Source organism: Garra rufa, chromosome 1 (genome assembly GCF_049309525.1).
Source record: "Garra rufa chromosome 1, GarRuf1.0, whole genome shotgun sequence".
Lineage (NCBI taxonomy): Eukaryota > Metazoa > Chordata > Actinopteri > Cypriniformes > Cyprinidae > Garra > Garra rufa.
Genome location: NC_133361.1, coordinates 78769166 through 78789260, shown reverse-complemented (window position 1 = coordinate 78789260; position 20095 = coordinate 78769166). Strand labels below are relative to the sequence as shown.

The 20095-nt window shown below is 38.0% G+C and overlaps 7 non-coding genes across 7 annotated transcripts; 4 read left to right on the top strand and 3 right to left on the bottom strand.

Annotated features, from left to right (window-relative positions):
• Positions 1 to 5211: 5211 nt before the first annotated feature.
• Positions 5212 to 5283, top strand: trnag-ucc (transfer RNA glycine (anticodon UCC)). Its single transcript has one exon. It is a non-coding gene; the product is annotated as a tRNA-Gly (tRNA).
• A 745-nt stretch (positions 5284 to 6028) lies between these two features.
• On the bottom strand, positions 6029 to 6099 carry trnag-gcc (transfer RNA glycine (anticodon GCC)). The gene has a single exon. It is a non-coding gene; the product is annotated as a tRNA-Gly (tRNA).
• Positions 6100 to 6498: 399 nt separating this feature from the next.
• LOC141287197 (U5 spliceosomal RNA) lies at positions 6499 to 6614 on the top strand. Its single transcript, XR_012339419.1, has one exon. It is a non-coding gene; the product is annotated as a U5 spliceosomal RNA (small nuclear RNA).
• Positions 6615 to 7294: 680 nt separating this feature from the next.
• Positions 7295 to 7366, bottom strand: trnad-guc (transfer RNA aspartic acid (anticodon GUC)). Its single transcript has one exon. It is a non-coding gene; the product is annotated as a tRNA-Asp (tRNA).
• A 571-nt stretch (positions 7367 to 7937) lies between these two features.
• Positions 7938 to 8008, bottom strand: trnag-gcc (transfer RNA glycine (anticodon GCC)). Its single transcript has one exon. It is a non-coding gene; the product is annotated as a tRNA-Gly (tRNA).
• A 399-nt stretch (positions 8009 to 8407) lies between these two features.
• Positions 8408 to 8523, top strand: LOC141287190 (U5 spliceosomal RNA). The gene has a single exon (XR_012339418.1). It is a non-coding gene; the product is annotated as a U5 spliceosomal RNA (small nuclear RNA).
• Positions 8524 to 9028: 505 nt separating this feature from the next.
• On the top strand, positions 9029 to 9100 carry trnag-ucc (transfer RNA glycine (anticodon UCC)). The gene has a single exon. It is a non-coding gene; the product is annotated as a tRNA-Gly (tRNA).
• The last annotated feature ends 10995 nt before the right edge of the window (positions 9101 to 20095 follow it).

Genomic DNA, 20095 nt, shown 5'->3' with positions numbered 1-20095 from the left:
ATCCAGAAACTTATCACCACTGTCATTCAATTATTACAGTTTTTTTTCAGTCGCTAACAAGCGTTTGTCCAAACAGTTGTCACATTTTCAAAACTCTAAACACAGGATCGGTCTTTTGTGGCCATACCATCCACACATTTCATGTCGTTTTTTCTCCCAATATGGAGTCAGTGAACACATTTCCACAATGCTTACATTTTCTTAACAGACAAGCTATACCTACCAACAAAATTATGGATTGTTTTTGCAGTATTTAATAATGTTAACACACAACATCCCACAATAGTAACATCCAACAATATTCCAAAACTTAGATACAGTATAAAAACCTCTGCTTCTGCAATGATATCGGTTCAAAAACAATATCAATATCAAAAATATATCTGATAGCTGATAATAAACAAACAATTGAATAATTGACACACAGCTGATTTATGTTGGTTAAATTGGGCCAACCACAGCTGATTCCAGTGAGAGGAGCAGGAGCAGTGAAAGATGCAGTGAGAGGAGCAGGAGCAGTGAGAGATGCAGTGAGAGGAGCAGGAGCAGTGAGAGATGCAGTGAGAGGAGCAGGAGCAGTGAAAGATGCAGTGAGAGGAGCAGGAGCAGTGAGAGATGCAGTGAAATAAGCAGTGAGAGGAGCAGATGCAGTGAAATAAGCAATGAGAGGAGTAGGAGCAGTGAGAGGTGCAGTGAAATAAGCAGTGAGAGGAGCAGATGCAGTGAAATAAGCAGTGAGAGGAGCAGTGAGAGGTGCAGTGAAATAAGCAGTGAGAGGAGCAGATGCAGTGAAATAAGCAGTGAGAGGAGCAGTGAGAGGTGCAGTGAAATAAGCAGTGAGAGGTGCAGATGCAGTGAAAGATGCAGTGAGAGGAGCAGGAGCAGTGAGAGATGCAGTGAGAGGAGCAGATGCAGTGAGAGATGCAGTGAAATAAGCAGTGAGAGGAGCAGATGCAGTGAAATAAGCAGTGAGAGGAGCAGATGCAGTGAGAGATGCATGTATTTTTGAGACGAAAATTATCCCTTTGGCTAATTATGTTTTGTAGATGTGAGTCTGTGTTAAGAGTTTATAAAAAGTATCTGAAGTGCGCTTGTTAGCGATTCAAAAACTGAAATTCATACTTTTTTACAGGATACAGGTTTTTATACTGTATCTAAGGTTTGGAACATTGTTTTTGCTTTTGTGGGATGTTGTGTTAACATTCCTTAATACTACAAAAACAAACCATTATTTTGTTGGTAGGTATAGCTTGTGTTAAGAAAATGTAAGCACTGTGGAAATGTGTTCACTGACTCCATAATGGGTGAAAACGACATGAAATGTGTGAATGGTATAGCCACAAAAGACCGATGCTGTGCTAATTGTGTTTAGAGTTTTGAAAATGTGACAACTGTTTGGACAAACGCTTGTTAGAGACTGAAAAAAACTGTAAGATGGTCTCAAGGTACACAGTGTGTAAATGTAAGCATTTTAAATCTATGACAGGCAGGAGTAGGAATATTCAGCTTTTATCACAACAATGAACATTTTAACAGATACTAGCATAGAATTTTTTTTTTTTTAGCAGAACAGAATTGTTTTTAAACATCAAAAACCTTTGACCAGTTATATATTTATGCACGTTTCTTCAACTAAGCTGAGGAAAATAAATATTTGCGAAAGTCACATTACACAGACCCAAATAGTTTGTCAAGTTTTAAGGTCTGAAACTTAGATTACAAGAGAAATTGTTTATATTTACTATTTTTTTTTTGCAATGAACAACTGTAATTTCCACCACATCACAATATACAGCTGTTGTTTAAAAATAGAATAACTTATGTCACTCAGGAATTGTCTTAAGATCATTTTTGTAACTAGTTTTACCATTTTTTTTCAGATTGTAAAATATTTATACAGTTGTCAACGAGACAAATTAACTGCCCTAAGGTCCAGATCATGAACTGTACACCTTTCACACTCTGAAACTAAACATTGGTTTGGGTAAGATCTTATTAGATAATGAATATTGAATTTTAATATTAAGTAGAGCATGATCTCATAAATTGTGGATGAATGTTTAATGAGTGATGAGACCTTTTGAAATATTTAAAAAAATGTGTGTGTTGGTGTAAATGACATGAAATTAACGTAATTGTAGGGAAGCTTCATACCAATGCTGGAACATGACTGGATTGAAACATTTGCAGTCCTGCAAATCTACTGTCGATCTAATCCATATTAATTGTACTTTGTAACCATGAATGTCATTTCCACCACAAAGGACAGTGTAGTGGAAATGACATTTCTGTAGATTATTTGTGGAAAAAATGGAAGATAGCTTCACTGATTGGCTTTGAATTAATACTTAGCATTTCATGTATTTAATATACTCTTATTTACCGAACATTTTTTGCTTTTTAATAGCACCTTTGAAGGAACAGCATGTGGTGGAAATTACACATAATAAATATATTAACTGATCAAGCAATATTTACTTTGATGTTTCTTAATTTGTTGTTGCTGAAAATTTTAATTTCTCCGTGTCCAACATGTGCTCTGATGTCACTCAACATTTTCATAGAAACACACAGTGTTGTGGTGGAAAGAGACCAAAACTGTGCGACAGCTATATTTTGTATAAAAAGTAATTCTGACAGAGGTCTCGAATTAAATACTATAATATTTTTTAAATTATTTTATTAGTGCTTAATTCAGGTACATTAATAGTTACCAGATAAGTAATATTTATAAACTGTATTTTCATTGTTGAAGTTTAAGAGTCTGGGTGTGCAACAAGGAGACCTAAAAGGAGGTTGAAAAGTATGGAAAAATCATAATAGTAAAGTATTAAAAAAATATTTTAAGGTGGTTTTAATTTTAGCTTGACAAAGGAAGAGGAATTTGTCAAAAAAAAAAAAATGACCAAAGAACAAAAAAAGTACCTATAAGTTAAGAATCACCTTTTTATTATATATTTATGTTAAATATTTATATATGGGTCGTGCGTGGCAGTAAAAAAATTCAATGCATTATAAAAAGTATTACATTTGATTTGATGAGACCAGCGGAAACCCTGTCAGATTTAGTTTAGTATCGTTATCACAAACACAACCCAAATTTGTCATCGTACTATGATGCTAATAACCTGTTCAAATGCAAAACATAAAGACTGTACTTTGTTTCAGAACTCTGCACAAGTGCTGCTGGCACCGCTTCACACAAATCACTTGCCTTTGAGGACAGTGGTGAAAATGGTAAGAATGAACAACATGTACACAACCCCTCCATTTTGTAAACTTCTCTGACACTAAGATGTTGTCTTAACTATGCTTTAGTCATTTTATTTATTTCCATCATTTCCATATTAACTCTGCAATTTATATTAACCATGTAATTAATTATTTTTACCCTGTCCATTTTTTTTTTGTCTTTCTTAAATCTTTAACTTCTTTTTAATTCCTAGTTCCCTCAACTCAGCCACCCGTTCTTGTTCTTCTGCCTAAGCATGACCATGGCATGAGCAGCTGGAGCTGTTCTCGAGCAGGCCGCCTGTGCAGATTCTGCCACATAGTCCTTAAACAGGGACCACACAGCCAACATATCCATACGGCCATCCCTGGAGTGGCAGGAAAATACATTTACTGCCCAGAAATAGAAATAGAAAATAGAAATTCTAATTGTAATCATCCATTATTTTCATGTTGCACCATTCTGTTGCTCCATCCATTCCTTTCAGTTACATTTTAATTGGTCATTGTTTTTGTCCTTAACATCCATTCTAACACATAAGACCTAAACGGAGCATATTCTGGTAAATTGCAACTGTTTGTAAAATGTGTACTGATTAATCTAACTGATTGTTATTTGCTTGTGTACATATATCTAATTGACCTTGTTCTTTTTGTCCATTCCCATTGCTTTGCAGCAGCTATAATTTCCTTGGTTATACTTGTGTTTTTTTTTTCTTCTTTTTTTGTTTACACTTGTTTTAGAACTCTCTAAATTCCACTGAAGGCATGTTTGAGTCAATTTAATAAAACATTGATTTTAAGTAAAGAACTTATCTCACCTGATTTAATCTTCAAACACTATTTGGCTTATCATCAATTAGAATAGTGGGTGAAATTGTTTATTTTGTAGATACATTTTTTAATGCAACATATTATACTGATATTACATACTTTATGGTCATTCTCTATACAGAAAAATATATACACATTTCAGGCTGAACTGATGTAGATTTTAACATACCTCTCATGTGAAATTTTGAATAACTAGTTCAGCACCTTTTAATCCACAACTCATGTCAATATTATTTTTATGTCATATAAATTAAAATGTTTTTTTACTTTTAAATCTTTTGTTAATTTGATGTTTGTAGATTAAAACCTGACATTAATAAATAACATTTATTTCTGCTTAATTTTGTCTGAGCTAAACTGGCCAATAAACACACATGTACAAAAATAAGCAAATAAAATTAATAAAGTAGAAAAGCAAATAAAATACATCACACTTGTTTGTACCCACAAAAACATGTAAACTTTAAAAACAAATTTACAGGGTTTACAGTTGCAAATTATATATATATATATATATTTATTATACAAATACATACAAATTTAATTATGTATAAATTATATAAAATTTAATATAAAGTTGCTGCCTTATTTTGTACATTTGGAATTTTTATTTATATAGTAAATACAAAAATAAAATATATGAATATATAAATATGTTTTACATATAAATATATATAATATAAAATATATTTATTAACATATGTCAAATAAAACATTTATAAACATAACATGACAAATAAATATTGAATTTTGAGTAAGATTTATATATGTTTTATTAGAAAGACGGCACTCTCATGACATGATGGGATCCAAACCTTGGGCTTCAGCTACTTTGGCCCTGTCAGTGACTTATGTACTTCCAGCATTCTTTTCTGCTCACAACAGAGCTGTATTGGAGTGTCAAGAGTAAAACTGGCCACCAGCCAATGGGCGGTGGAACGAAGCGCGCCTCACCACGTTCTGTACTTGCGGCCTTTGCGCTTTCTGCGTCGCAGCTCCAGATTTCTTTAGCCCGCATGGAAAGACAGCACTCTCTCGTACATGACGGGATACAAACAAAGATGGCTTCAGCTCCTTTTGCCCTATCAGTGACTTGTGCATTTCAAGCATTCTTTTCAGATGGCTAAAAGCTGGAGTCGGGAACTTGCGTTGGTGGTATAGTGGTGAGCATAGCTGCCTTCCAAGCAGTTGACCCGGGTTCGATTCCCGGCCAACGCATTTGTTTTGGCTCTGGCTGACGTTGAAGCAGAACTCCTTCTGTGACCTCTGTCAGCACCAAAATCTTTTGGATGGGTCGTTCAGCAGCAGCAAAGAGCTGGGTCTCCCCATCGGGGAATCGAACCCCGGTCTTCCGCGTGACAGGCGGAGATACTGTCCACTATACTAACAAGAGCTGTACCCAATGTGCTTCGCCCCCAGCCGACTTGACTTCACCGACATCAGCATAAGGAGCCACTACTCCATGAAAAAAACAAATCAACCTGCCTTGATCTTATTGAGTCTCCCAATATCTTGAATGCTACACATTACAGGGGGTCCTCATTTGGACCACTTTACTATTATTACTATTTTTTTTTTTACTTTTCATAATGGGAACATGAAAAAAAGGATGGGAAATCATGTGGCAGTAACATCGCATTTACGTGGATCATATCGCCCACTGCTAGAATTCTACCACTGAACCACCAATGCTCGGAAAGGAGGGAGAACGTTTGGAATTAACACCGCATTTACGAGTATATTGCCCACTGCTAAACTTCGTCAACCTATAAATAAAGTGAACAAGTTTTATAGGCTTTTGACGAATATGGACGGACTAATGAGTTTCTGACCAGATTCGGCAGGGAACGGGGGTTGGTCGGTATGTAAAGGTTGGAGCTCCTTCAAGTAAATCAGGCTTCATTTTAAAGAACCTTACACACATGCAAGCACACACACAACTTAATTAAAAGGACTCCGTTCCTGCATTGGCCGGGAATCGGACCCGGGTCTCCCGCGTGGCAGGCGAGAATTCTACCACTGAACCACCAATGCTCGGCTGGGAGAACTTCGGCCTTCACATTGCCCTGGATTTAGTAATGGTGCGTAACTGTTACACGTCAAATCCAGGGAAAGGGGGGTTGGGTCAAGATGCAAAGTTTGGAGCTCCTTCTAGCAAATCAGGCTTGGCCTTCAAGGCTCATTTTAAAGAATCCCACACACATGCAAACACACACCCCTTACTTAAAAGAACTCTGTTCCTGCATTTGCCCGGGAATCAGAGCCAGGCCTCCTGTGTGGCAGGCGAGAATGGATGATGGAAGAGACTTTTTAACTTTTACTCCTCCCATTTGGAGTGAGGGGGAGATGAAAATCTTATCGGCACCCTAGATTACCCTTTGTGAGTATAGTGGTTTACCACAGGGAGCGCACATGCTCAAGCGCATGGGCACACAACTCGAGTTTCTCTTCATAGACGCATAAATCTTTCGCCTTTTACTAAAGATTTCCGTGGAGGGGAACCTTTCCGAGTGACCTGTATTTTTGGGTGCTCTGCTCACAGCAGAGCTGCACTGCAGTTTCAATAGCAGACTAAATCTGACCACACACCAATGTGCATTGGAGCAGAGCGTGCTTTCTCGTGCACCGTGTTTGCAGCCTTTGCGCTTCCTGTGTCGCAACTTCACGTTTTTTTTCAGCCAGCATGGAAAGACGGCACTCTCATGACATGATGGGATCCAAACCTTGGGCTTCAGCTACTTTGGCCCTGTCAGTGACTCATGTACTTCCAGCATTCTTTTCTGCTCACAACAGAGCTGTATTGGAGTGTCAAGAGTAAAACTGGCCACCAGCCAATGGGCGGTGGAACGAAGCGCGCCTCACCACGTTCTGTACTTGCGGCCTTTGCGCTTTCTGCGTCGCAGCTCCAGATTTCTTTAGCCCGCATGGAAAGACAGCACTCTCTCGTACATGACGGGATACAAACAAAGATGGCTTCAGCTCCTTTTGCCCTATCAGTGACTTGTGCATTTCAAGCATTCTTTTCAGATGGCTAAAAGCTGGAGTCGGGAACTTGCGTTGGTGGTATAGTGGTGAGCATAGCTGCCTTCCAAGCAGTTGACCCGGGTTCAATTCCCGGCCAACGCATTTGTTTTGGCTCTGGCTGACGTTGAAGCAGAACTCCTTCTGTGACCTCTGTCAGCACCAAAATCTTTTGGATGAGTCGTTCAGCAGCAGCAAAGAGCTGGGTCTCCCCGTCGGGGAATCGAACCCCGGTCTTCCGCTTGACAGGCGGAGATACTGTCCACTATACTAACGAGGAGCTGTACCCGCTGTGCTTCGCCCCCAGCCGACTTGACTTCACCGACATCAGCATAAGGAGCCACTACTCCATGAAAAAAACAAATCAACCTGCCTTGATCTTATTGAGTCTCCCAATATCTTGAATGCTACACATTACAGGGGGTCCTCATTTGGACCACTTTACTATTATTACTATTTTTTTTTTTACTTTTCATAATGGGAACATGAAAAAAAGGAAGGGAAATCATGTGGCAGTAACATCGCATTTACGTGGATCATATCGCCCACTGCTAGAATTCTACCACTGAACCACCAATGCTCGGAAAGGAGGGAGAACGTTTGGAATTAACACCGCATTTACGAGTATATTGCCCACTGCTAAACTTCGTCAACCTATAGATAAAGTGAACAAGTTTTATAGGCATTTGACGAATATAGACGGACTAATGAGTTTCTGAAAAGATTCGGCAGGGAACGGGGGTTGGTCGGTATGCAAAGGTTGGAGCTCCTTCAAGTAAATCAGGCTTCAATTTAAAGAACCTTACGCACATGCAAGCACACACACAACTTAATTAAAAGCACTCCGTTCCTGCATTGGCCGGGAATCGGACCCGGGTCTCCCGCGTGGCAGGCGAGAATTCTACCACTGAACCACCAATGCTCGGCTGAGAGAACTTCGGCCTTCACATTGCCCTGGATTTAGTAATGGTGCGTAACTGTTACACGTCAAATCCAGGGAAAGGGGGGTTGGGTCAATATGCAAAGTTTGGAGCTCCTTCTAGCAAATCAGGCTTGGCCTTCAAGGCTCATTTTAAAGAATCCCACACACATGCAAACACACACCCCTTACTTAAAAGAACTCTGTTCCTGCATTTTCCCGGGAATCAGAGCCAGGCCTCCTGTGTGGCAGGCGAGAATGGATGATGGAAGAGACTTTTTAACTTTTACTCCTCCCATTTGGAGTGAGGGGGAGATGAAAATCTTATCGGCACCCTAGATTACCCTTTGTGAGTATAGTGGTTTACCACAGGGAGCGCACATGCTCAAGCGCATGGGCACACAACTCGAGTTTCTCTTCATAGACGCATAAATCTTTCGCCTTTTACTAAAGATTTCCGTGGAGGGGAACCTTTCCGAGTGACCTGTATTTTTGGGTGCTCTGCTCACAGCAGAGCTGCACTTCAGTTTCAATAGCAGACTAAATCTGACCACACACCAATGTGCATTGGAGCAGAGCGTGCTTTCTCGTGCACCGTGTTTGCAGCCTTTGCGCTTCCTGTGTCGCAACTTCACGTTTTTTTTCAGCCAGCATGGAAAGACGGCACTCTCATGACATGATGGGATCCAAACCTTGGGCTTCAGCTACTTTGGCCCTGTCAGTGACTTATGTACTTCCAGCATTCTTTTCTGCTCACAACAGAGCTGTATTGGAGTGTCAAGAGTAAAACTGGCCACCAGCCAATGGGCGGTGGAACGAAGCGCGCCTCACCACGTTCTGTACTTGCGGCCTTTGCGCTTTCTGCGTCGCAGCTCCAGATTTCTTTAGCCCGCATGGAAAGACAGCACTCTCTCGTACATGACGGGATACAAACAAAGATGGCTTCAGCTCCTTTTGCCCTATCAGTGACTTGTGCATTTCAAGCATTCTTTTCAGATGGCTAAAAGCTGGAGTCGGGAACTTGCGTTGGTGGTATAGTGGTGAGCATAGCTGCCTTCCAAGCAGTTGACCCGGGTTCGATTCCCGGCCAACGCATTTGTTTTGGCTCTGGCTGACGTTGAAGCAGAACTCCTTCTGTGACCTCTGTCAGCACCAAAATCTTTTGGATGAGTCGTTCAGCAGCAGCAAAGAGCTGGGTCTCCCCGTCAGGGAATCGAACCCCGGTCTTCCGCGTGACAGGCGGAGATACTGTCCACTATACTAACGAGGAGCTGTACCCGCTGTGCTTCGCCCCCAGCCGACTTGACTTCACCGACATCAGCATAAGGAGCCACTACTCCATGAAAAAAACAAATCAACCTGCCTTGATCTTATTAGTCAGGGGGCCAAAACTGATATTAAAACTTTGTCGGACACTTTTTGGTACAAGCATACAACCTATCCAATATTAATATTTAACCTCTCAACATGTGTTCTAGCCAGGTTGTCAGCTTAGAAAATGATGTTTTGTCCATTTTAACACTATATTCTTAAAGGTGGTAAAAGCGGATTTTGTTTCCCAAAGTGCTTCCATTCTCTTCCATGTTACCTAGCCTACTGTAATTTTGGGCAAATGTGCAATATAATCCAATTTATGTGCAATAATGATAATTAAAAAAATAATAATCAATAAATACCACAAAGGAAAACATGAAGGGAAAGGGATGGAACCGTGTAGCCCATGCACACAAATTTGCCTTTGAAGCACTTTGGAGAATACTGTGGCCAACCTTTCTGCTATGGGTGGATGACAATGATAGCACAATAGACAACAGTTGCTTTGAGTTGGCAGACACACTCTCCGAACACATACAATGTGGAGAAATTGAGGCAGCTGCAGCATGCTATGAAGATCTTGTTCTGAAAGTTGGAGAGGTTCAAGATCTCCATGCTGAGTTTGACCAGGCTTATGAAGACAAACCAAGATTTACCTTCTGGCGACAATACATGGACCTTGTGTCTATTCTCCTGGCATTCACACGGGCACTGAGATCTGGTGACTGAAAGCTTTACATGTCAGCCTTCAAGAGCTTGATGCCCTGGTTTGCTGCATATGATTACACCCACTACACAAGATGGGGTGCTGCATTCATAGCAGACATGGAACATCTGGCACAGACAGCACCATGTGTCTACCAGGGCTTCCTTGATGGTGATTTTGTAGCCAAAGAGGCCAAACACTACCCTGGAAATCCAGAGGTCTCACGAGAGCACAATTTGAATTGTCTCTGCAATTACGCATTACATTAGCAGTTCTGGGAACCAATCAAATCGGTGTATCTGATGTAGGTGGGCCAGAGGAGAGCTAAGCCGATGACGACAGTGCTGCGACGTCCGGCATCATTTAGTAAACATTGAACAATGGCTATAGATGAAAACCAGTTGTTTGAAATGGCTTTGGCCGCTACAATGAGTTAGACTTGGCTTTTCATATAAAAGAGGAACAGAAAACCTAGCTCGAATCGTTCCTTTGCAAGAAGGACGTTTTTGCTGTTTTGCCGACTGGACACGGCAAGAGTTTAATCTATCAGTTAGATCCGCTGTTGTGATTGGTCATGGCGTTATCCAATTGCGTGCAGTGAGAGTTTCAAATGCATGCTTGGTGCCGCCCCTCGAGGTAGGCCCTTTTCATTGCTCAATGCCAGACCCTTAATCTTAATAAATTAAGGTCTGGGTTTTTTCCAGGCTAGCCAAACACAGCTTCAACAAGGTGCCATTTGATCTTTGCCTTGAGAATATCAACAAAACCAGAAAGGTTGCTGGAGGATTGGTAAGCATCACTAGAAATGAGACAGCTAGAAACCGTTGGTCCATCACCTACAGTGAACGTGCATCTTTAGCACAGGACACTAGACCCCTATTTGGATGAAAGCAAGAACTGCCAAGAAACCACGCTACATTAAAGTGCATGACATTAAAATGTCAAATCATATTCTGGAGGGTCTGTTGGCTTTTCATGCCATTACTGGATGTGACACTACCAGTCAGTTCACTGGAATAGGAAAAAGGACAGCGTGGAAAGTGTTCCAGCAGTGCCCTCATCTTCTCCACAACTTTGGTGAGGATGAAGTACCAAGTACAGCTGTTCTATCCTCAGCAGAACAGTTTGTCTGCAAACTGTATGATCCAAAAACAACCAGCATTTCAATCCATGATGTTCGCTGTGCCCTGTTTCGGAAAGTGAAAGCCAATGTGGATACTTTGCCACCAACTCAGGATGCCTTGGTTCTACACCTTATGAGGGCCCACTATCAAACAAAGATTTGGAAACAGTCACTGGTGACCCATCCACAGTTGCCCTCACCAACCAATTGTGGTTGGCACATGAAGGATGGAATGCTTGTCCCCCAGCTTTTGACCAAAGAACCTGTACTGGCCAGGTGCTCGGAGCTGAAAATACAGGTCCTTTTCCAAAAATTTGCATATTGTGATAAAGTTCATTATTTTCTGTAATGTACTGATAAACATTACACTTTCATATATTTTAGATTCATTACACACAACTGAAGTAGTTCAAGCCTTTTATTGTTTTAATATTGATGATTTTGGGCATACAGCTCATGAAAACCCAAAATTCCTATCTCAAAAAATTAGCATATTTCCTCCGACCAATAAAAGAAAAGTTTTTTTTAATACAAAAAAGTCAACCTTCAAATAATTATGTTCAGTTATGCACTCAATACTTGGTCGGGAATCCTTTTCGCAGAAATGACTGCTTCAATGCGGCGTAGCATGGAGGCAATCAGCCTGTGGCACTGCTGAGGTGTTATGGAGGCCCAGGATGCTTCGATAGCGGCCTTAAGCTCATCCAGAGTGTTGGGTCTTGCATCTCTCAACTTTCTCTTCACAATATCCCACAGATTCTCTATGGGGTTCAGGTCAGGAGAGTTGGCAGGCCAATTGAGCACAGTAATACCATGGTCAGTAAACCATTTACCAGTGGTTTTGGCACTGTGAGCAGGTGCCAGGTCGTGCTGAAAAATGAAATCTTCATCTCCATAAAGCTTTTCAGCAGATGGAAGCATGAAGTGCTCCAAAATCTCCTGATAGCTAGCTGCATTGACCCTGCCCTTGATAAAACACAGTGGACCAACACCAGCAGCTGACATGGCAACGCAGACCATCACTGACTGTGGGTACTTGACACTGGACTTCAGGCATTTTGACATTTGGCACTCTCCCCAGTCTTCCTCCAGACTCTGGCACCTTGATTTCCGAATGACATGCAAAATTTGAGCAACACTCCAGTGCTGCTTCTCTGTAGCCCAGGTCAGACGCTTCTGCCGCTGTTTCTGGTTCAAAAGTGCCTTGACCTGGGGAATGCGGCACCTGTAGCCCATTTCCTGCACACGCCTGTACACAGTGGCTCTGGATGTTTCTACTCCAGACTCAGTCCACTGCTTCCGCAGGTCCCCCAAGGTCTGGAATCGGTCCTTCTCCACAATCTTCCTCAGGGTCCGGTCACCTCTTCTCGTTGTGCAGCATTTTCTGCCACACTTTTTCCTTCCCACAGACTTCCCACTGAGGTGCCTTGATACAGCACTCTGGGAACAGCCTATTCGTTCAGAAATTTCTTTGTATCTTACCCTCTTGCTTGAGGGTGTCAATGATGGCCTTCTGGACAGCAGTCAGGTGGGCATGTCTTTTAAAAGCCTCAGGAATCCTTTGCAGGTGTTTAGAGTTAATTAGTTGATTCGGATGATTAGGTTAATAGCTTGTTTAGAGAACCTTTTCATGATATGCTAATTTTTTGAGATAGGAATTTTGGGTTTTCATGAGCTGTATGCCCAAAATCATCAATATTAAAACAATAAAAGGCTTGAACTACTTCAGTTGTGTGTAATGAATCTAAAATATATGAAAGTCTAATGTTTATCAGTACATTACAGAAAATAATGAACTTTATCACAATATGCAAATTTTTGGAAAAGGACCTGTATGTGGATGCAAGAAAAGTGGAAGTCAGTGCAGTACCAATGTCGAAAATGTGGAATATTTTGCAGTGGGGCATGTGGGTGTGCCTGTGCAGCTTGGTGAAAGAATACTCAGGTACTCACATCATTATTATTGAGTTTTGCCACATTATATGCAACTATATTGTTTTAGATTATTTGGCATTGTATTGTTTTTCCTGTTTTGTAGATTAAATTTATATTATGCTTTTGGATGCATGCATGCATGTTTTGTATTGGGAAGCTATTCATTATCAATACGGTAAACTTTTCTTTTGTGTCAGACTGAGCACATGGACATGGTCCCTGGTTGCCTTCTGTTGGCTACATTTCCGCCTTGACATTAAAGTATAACTTGTGCAGCCTTGCACTGTCTCCACCTACAGTCTTTAAACTTGGCTTGACTCATTCCCATAGATCGGGGTACTGATTGATAGAGGTTTTGGGAAATTATGTTATGTTTCCAAGCTGATATTCTATTTGAAAACTGGTTATCTTTAGGCGGAGATAGTTTTTTTCATGTTCTAGTTCTTTTATCTCTTACACTTTACAATAGATGTTCGTTCTGACACTTTAGCAGACATCCCATGAGTGTTAGCTTTCGTTTGATACCATTTTTTATGTATATGGGCCTTGTGGTTGTGGAGATATTCAACATTTATTGTTGACATGTCGTGTTGCGCAGGAAACCACAAAATCAGCCTAAAATTGCTTGTACAAGTCACACAAAAAAAATTCAGCTTGACAACAACCCTAATATCTTACCTATGGGTGTCTTCTAACTAAAAAAATAGGGTGACAGCTTGTACCAAAACATGTCCGCAAAAGTCTTAACGGAAGCCCTTTTCAGAATTGGCCCCCTGACTATATTGAGTCTCCCAATATCTTGAATGCTACACATTACAGGGGGTCCTCATTTGGACCACTTTACTATTATTACTATTTTTTTTTTTACTTTTCATAATGGGAACATGAAAAAAAGGATGGGAAATCATGTGGCAGTAACATCGCATTTACGTGGATCATATCGCCCACTGCTAGAATTCTACCACTGAACCACCAATGCTCGGAAAGGAGGGAGAACGTTTGGAATTAACACCGCATTTACGAGTATATTGCCCACTGCTAAACTTCGTCAACCTATAGATAAAGTGAACAAGTTTTATAGGCATTTGACGAATATAGACGGACTAATGAGTTTCTGAAAAGATTCGGCAGGGAACGGGGGTTGGTCGGTATGCAAAGGTTGGAGCTCCTTCAAGTAAATCAGGCTTCATTTTAAAGAACCTTACACACATGCAAGCACACACACAACTTAATTAAAAGCACTACGTTCCTGCATTGGCCGGGAATCGGACCCGGGTCTCCCGCGCGGCAGCCGTGAATAGTTTAGCTAAACGGCCCTAAACCGTTTCCCATTCATTCTCAATGGTAGTGCTAAACCACTACGGATGCAATATTCTTTTGTCCACTGACGCTCTAGTGGCGCTCTTCCGTGTTTCGTCTCCCCGGGAAGTTTGAAGTCGCCATTTTCATACCGACTCGGAGCGTGAAATACACTCAGTGAAGATCTGCCTCGTTCATTCTATTCAGCACATCTATCAAAGGTAAGTTACTGCATTTATATATATTACCTTATAGGTTACGTTTTTGGTGCTGTTAATAATGATATCCAATTAGTTGTTGAGCGAAAACGCCCGCTTCGCTCCGTTGGTCGTTACTAAACTTTACGCTGTCTGCTTTTGTTTATTATTGTATCATCAAAGGTTGATTTGCACGCAAAGTTATGAATGAACATGATCGTTTTATATGTTCATGTGTACAGTTTTTATGTCATTCGGTTAAATTATCTGTTTAGTTACCATGACATCACTCATTTGGCACCGATATAAAGACCGATATAAAGTTGGTTCGATGTTTGATATTTAACATATGTCAGAGATTCAGCCTGGGAAATCTTCAATAGTTCTTTAACGATTGAGCACAATGACAAGAAACATATTACGTTCTAACTGTTTCCAAATGTAGAAGAGAACACACAATATGTTTTCTTAATTTTAATCTGCCTTAAGGTATTGTAACTGATAGAGTTTATAATGTAATAGTGCAGGATAGGGACCGTCTGCAAAGTGCAAAACGCAGAGCAAAAAGCACAATTATTTAATCTAAATGATTCACTTGTGAAATGTATAAAACATACATTTCAAATTTAAGGGGTGTGTCTTATTACTGGTTCATAAAAGAACATTTAGATATATGTCTTATTCAAAGATCTATAGCGCAACAAAAGTTATTGAAATGAAACCATTGAGAAAAAGCTTGTAAACATGACAAATATTGTGCAGTTTAACGCCCCCTAGAGGAAGATACTGAACTTGTTTTGACCAAATTTGACACTTAGGAGTTTAAATTAATTTTTAGAATGCACACAGTTTGATATGTAAACTCCAGGTGGTGTGTCTTGTTACTTGTTCAAAGATCAATATTTACAGCCATCTTTCATTATCAAATGTAAATCAGGATGTATGCTATTGAATTCAATTTGAATCTGTTAACACATTCATTTTTGAAACATACAGTTTTGCCAGCTCAATTTCAAAGCCTGTGTCTTGATACTGGTTCATAGACGAAAAATTAAATGTTGGTTTTATTCACAAAACTACAACACAGCACATGATATTGAAATATCAACGAGTAGGTCAATGTAAAGTACATAGCCTTCGTTCTTCCATCTTAAATTCAAAGAATGTGTCTTATGACTGATTCCTAGGAGAACATTTTGATGTTGTTTTTAATCATGTAACTATAATAGAACACATACTATTGAACATGAAAGCACTACATCATTTAGTTAAAAATAAGTTCAAGCTTCTGTCTCAGCTTCAAAGGCTGTGTCTGGTTACAGATTTCATAAAGGACATTTTGCAGTAATTTTCATTGTCAAAAGTTATGCAGAAGTCACGCTATTGATATTAAAATATAGCAAAACCTTCAAAAGAGTGTCCTGTATTACTGCCCCCTAGAGGAACATACTGCTGTTTTGGCTGAATTTGACATTCAAACTTATAAATTAATTATAATCAATACAATCTTCTATCCTAACTGCAAAGGTTGTATCTTGTTACTAGTTTTTAGAAAAACATGTTGATGGCGGTTTTAGTCACAGAACCCTAATAGAACACATAATATTGAAAATTAAACCAATGCATGAAGTAGTTTAAAATAAATAGTTTGACATTCAAACTTATAAATTTATTTAAAATCAATACAGTATTCTATTTCAACTTCAAAAAGTGTGTCTTGTTTTTGATTTCCAAATTAACATTTAAATTCAGGGTTGACTGTCATACGTCATTCAGGAGACATGGTATTGAATTAAATGTTAAAAAATCCCTTTATTTGTCTTGAGTAGTTATTCATAGAACTGTAAGTCAGACTAAGTCCTAGTAGTGAAGTCAAATGAACCCTTTGTACTCTACGACAGCCAGCAAAGGTTTATATTTATTTATTGTTTACCAACTGTTACTTAGAATAAAAAAAAATAATTGTTACCCTCCAAAATAAACAATTTAAATAGATAAATAAATACAGTATTTAATTAATTAAAAAAATAATAAGTAATTCTCATTTTTCACGTTTGTTAGTTGCCCTCATCCAATAATTGTAATTATTGAACATGATTTTTGCTGTTTAAATACCTTCTGTAATGGTTTATTATTATTATTATTAATAATATTTTTTTTAATATCAGTGTTCATTGAGCAGTATCATTTTCTGTTTAATAAATTTTCTATATTACATATCACTGAAATAACACATGGGACCATCCTCAATATTAAATAGTTTTTTTTTTTTGGAATGTTCCTCTAGGGCCAGTAATACCGGACACTCTTTGAAAGGCTCTGCAAGTTATTTTTTAAATGCCAAATTGCCAATAGTTACTTCTGCAACGGTTTTGACAATGAAAACTACTGCAAAATGTTCTTTATAAAATCTGTAACAAGACAAAGTCTTTAAAGCGGGGATAAAAGATTGTATTTATTTTAAACAAATTTATGTATTGCTTCATTTTCAATAGTATGGATCAGATAGAAATGTTTCATATTCTAAAAGATTTATTTTTACAAATGTTTATTGATAACATTGTTAGAGGATAATGAGGATAATGTTCTAACATTGTAATACAGATTTCCATCACACTAGATGTGGACCTACATTGCTCAGATGTCAAATTCTGATTGAAAGTGAAAACCCAGTCTTGATGTCAAGCTCCAGCGTCATTAAATATCTCCAAAAAAAAGCATTACCAGCTTAACTTATTAGAAACCAGAATGTCATACATTTACACAAGTTTATTGAAATGAACAGAGGTTTAGATGTTGATTGAAAGTGATGGTTTGGTTTGATGTCACCGTTAGGGTGAAAAGTGTTTGCTTTAGTTGGGCAATTTGCCTCTTTTGTTTTTGTTTCTTTGTGGCTGTAACTGTGATTGTTATTGCAAATGTCATCAGATGATGCTGACGACTTGCTGTTGTTAACTAGTTCAATCTCTGCAATTCAATTTATAATATATATATGGTTTGTATACATGTATAGGCTATATATTGTATATATATGGTTGATTGTATTTATATATATATATCAGAAAAACTGTATTTTTACTACATACCATTCATGAATCACTGTGAGCTCCTGAATGCTTGGACACACAAACATCAAGAATCACTGTATGAATCTCAACAATGGTGACATGCTTCATGTCGCAATGCATTCTGGGAGCCATGGTTGCGTTTTATATGATGCAGCCAGAACACATAGCAGCATGAAGCATGTCACCATTGTTGAGCTTCATACACTGATTCTTGATGTTTGTGACAAATAAATGAGTTTATTTTCAAATAACTGAATGTTTTTTATTGAAATTCTGCTGAACCAGTCTTCAGAACTATTGAGAAACCACAATGTGCAAGTATGTCACTTTAGCTAAAAATCAGATCATTATCACTGGACCATATTTACTCATGCTGCTTTTGCCATAACAAACATAACTACAGCAGCTACATGAAATACAAAAAAATCAGGAGTCAATTTTGTTCAACTAAAGCAAACACTTCTCACCATAATGGTAACAAGTATTGTATTTAGCCTTTTATGAGAATAATCTGGGAACTAAAATAAAACTTGCCATTGAAAACATAACCAGAAAATATAGCATTATGTTCTGTGAGTATTATTACAACAATAACATTCTGGGGTGTTCTGTTATAGTTCTGTGGCTAAAACAACCAACAAAATGATTGATAATCTGGAACAAGACACATCCTTTAATGTTGTGATATAAAACTGTGTGTGATAAATATTTTTGGTTATTTTTTTAATATTTTAGATTGATTTTAAGTCAATACAATGGCAAAACAACACTTTTGCCAGCTTTGACTGAATTGTTGAATCTCTATGGCAAATGTTCTGTTATAGTTCTCTGACCAACACAAAACAAAAAATGTTCTTATAAAAAACAGAATCACGACACACACCAAGGTGATACAGGAGTGTGTTTATTTTAAATGAATTTTATTGGTTTATTTAAATACCAACTTTTTGGTGTCATAGTTCTGTGAACACAATTAAACAATTAAATTACAACATTAAAATGTTCTCACAAGGAGCTGGAATAATCCTACTGCATAACCACTGGATTATGGAATGATAATGATAATATTATTTTGCTTTTAATCATTTTACTTATTTATTAATAGTAATAATATATAACCGCAATCACATATCTGGTTTACAATATTTCTTTTTGAAGTGCAAGTGAGCATTATAAATATTTGTCTTTATATCTTTCAAAGACATTGTTGCACGAATTGGTCTTGTTTTGTTAACTACAAAAAAAATAAAAATAAATAAAATAGAGCCTGCGTCCTTAATGCGTTACAACATATCGATGAGAATTGAAACAAATAAACTGTGATATGCGTTTAGTTCTACATTCTAATGCTTAGATCAGACATTTTGCATGCAATTGTACTCATTTACTAAGAATGTATTACTGATATAAAGTTGGCTTGACGTTTGGCAATTCAACTGAACACAGTGACAAGAAACATAAAAAGAACATTTAGCTGTTGGTTTTATTCACAGAACTATAGCTCAACAAATTTTATTGAAATGGAATATTGTGCACAAATATTGTGCAGTTTACCGCCCCCTACAAGAACACATTGCAGTTGTTTTGACTGAGTTTAAAATAAAAAAAGTTGAATAATTTAATAAAAAAAAACCACAGAGTCTGACATTTGAACCACAAAGTGTGTGTCTTGCTGCTGGTTCATAGAACCACATTTATTTGTATCTTTTACTTTCATAAGAAAATTGTAATACATGATATATATATATATATATACATATATATATATATATATATATATATATATATATATATATATATATACTTTAATTTGCAGAACTATAGCAAACCATATGCTTTTGAAATGTACACATATACATCAATTAATCCAAAATGCACACAGTATTTCAGTTCAGTTTTATGGGGTGTGTCTTGTAATTGTTTCCTATTATGACATTTAGATGTTGGTTTTATTCACAAAAGTAACACAAAAGTAGCTCAACCAATTTTCAATAAATGCAATATTCTATTTAAATTTTACATATACATTTATTCATTTGGCAGATGCTTCTATTTAAAAAGACTCACAGTTGAGGACAACAAGCAATTCAACAACAAGCAATTCAGGAAGCAGGAGGAAGCCAACAATCACTAGAAGTGCAAGTAATACTAATTTTTTGACAAAATGTTAAGATGGTATAAGGCTGCATACAGAGAAAATCAGTAATGAATAAAGATAGAGACATAATACAGATGTTTTATTATTATAATTATTATTTGTAAGATACAATTAAGTGCTCATAGAAGAGGCGGGTCTTTGGATGCTTTTAGAAAAGTGTGATTGATTCAGCTGTTCTGATAGAAATGAAAAGATTATTCCACCAGCAGCGTACAGCGAATAAAAAGGTGTCTTTAAGAGGTGAGTCGAGTTTCTGGTTGATGGCACATTTGCTTGTTGAACTTTACTGA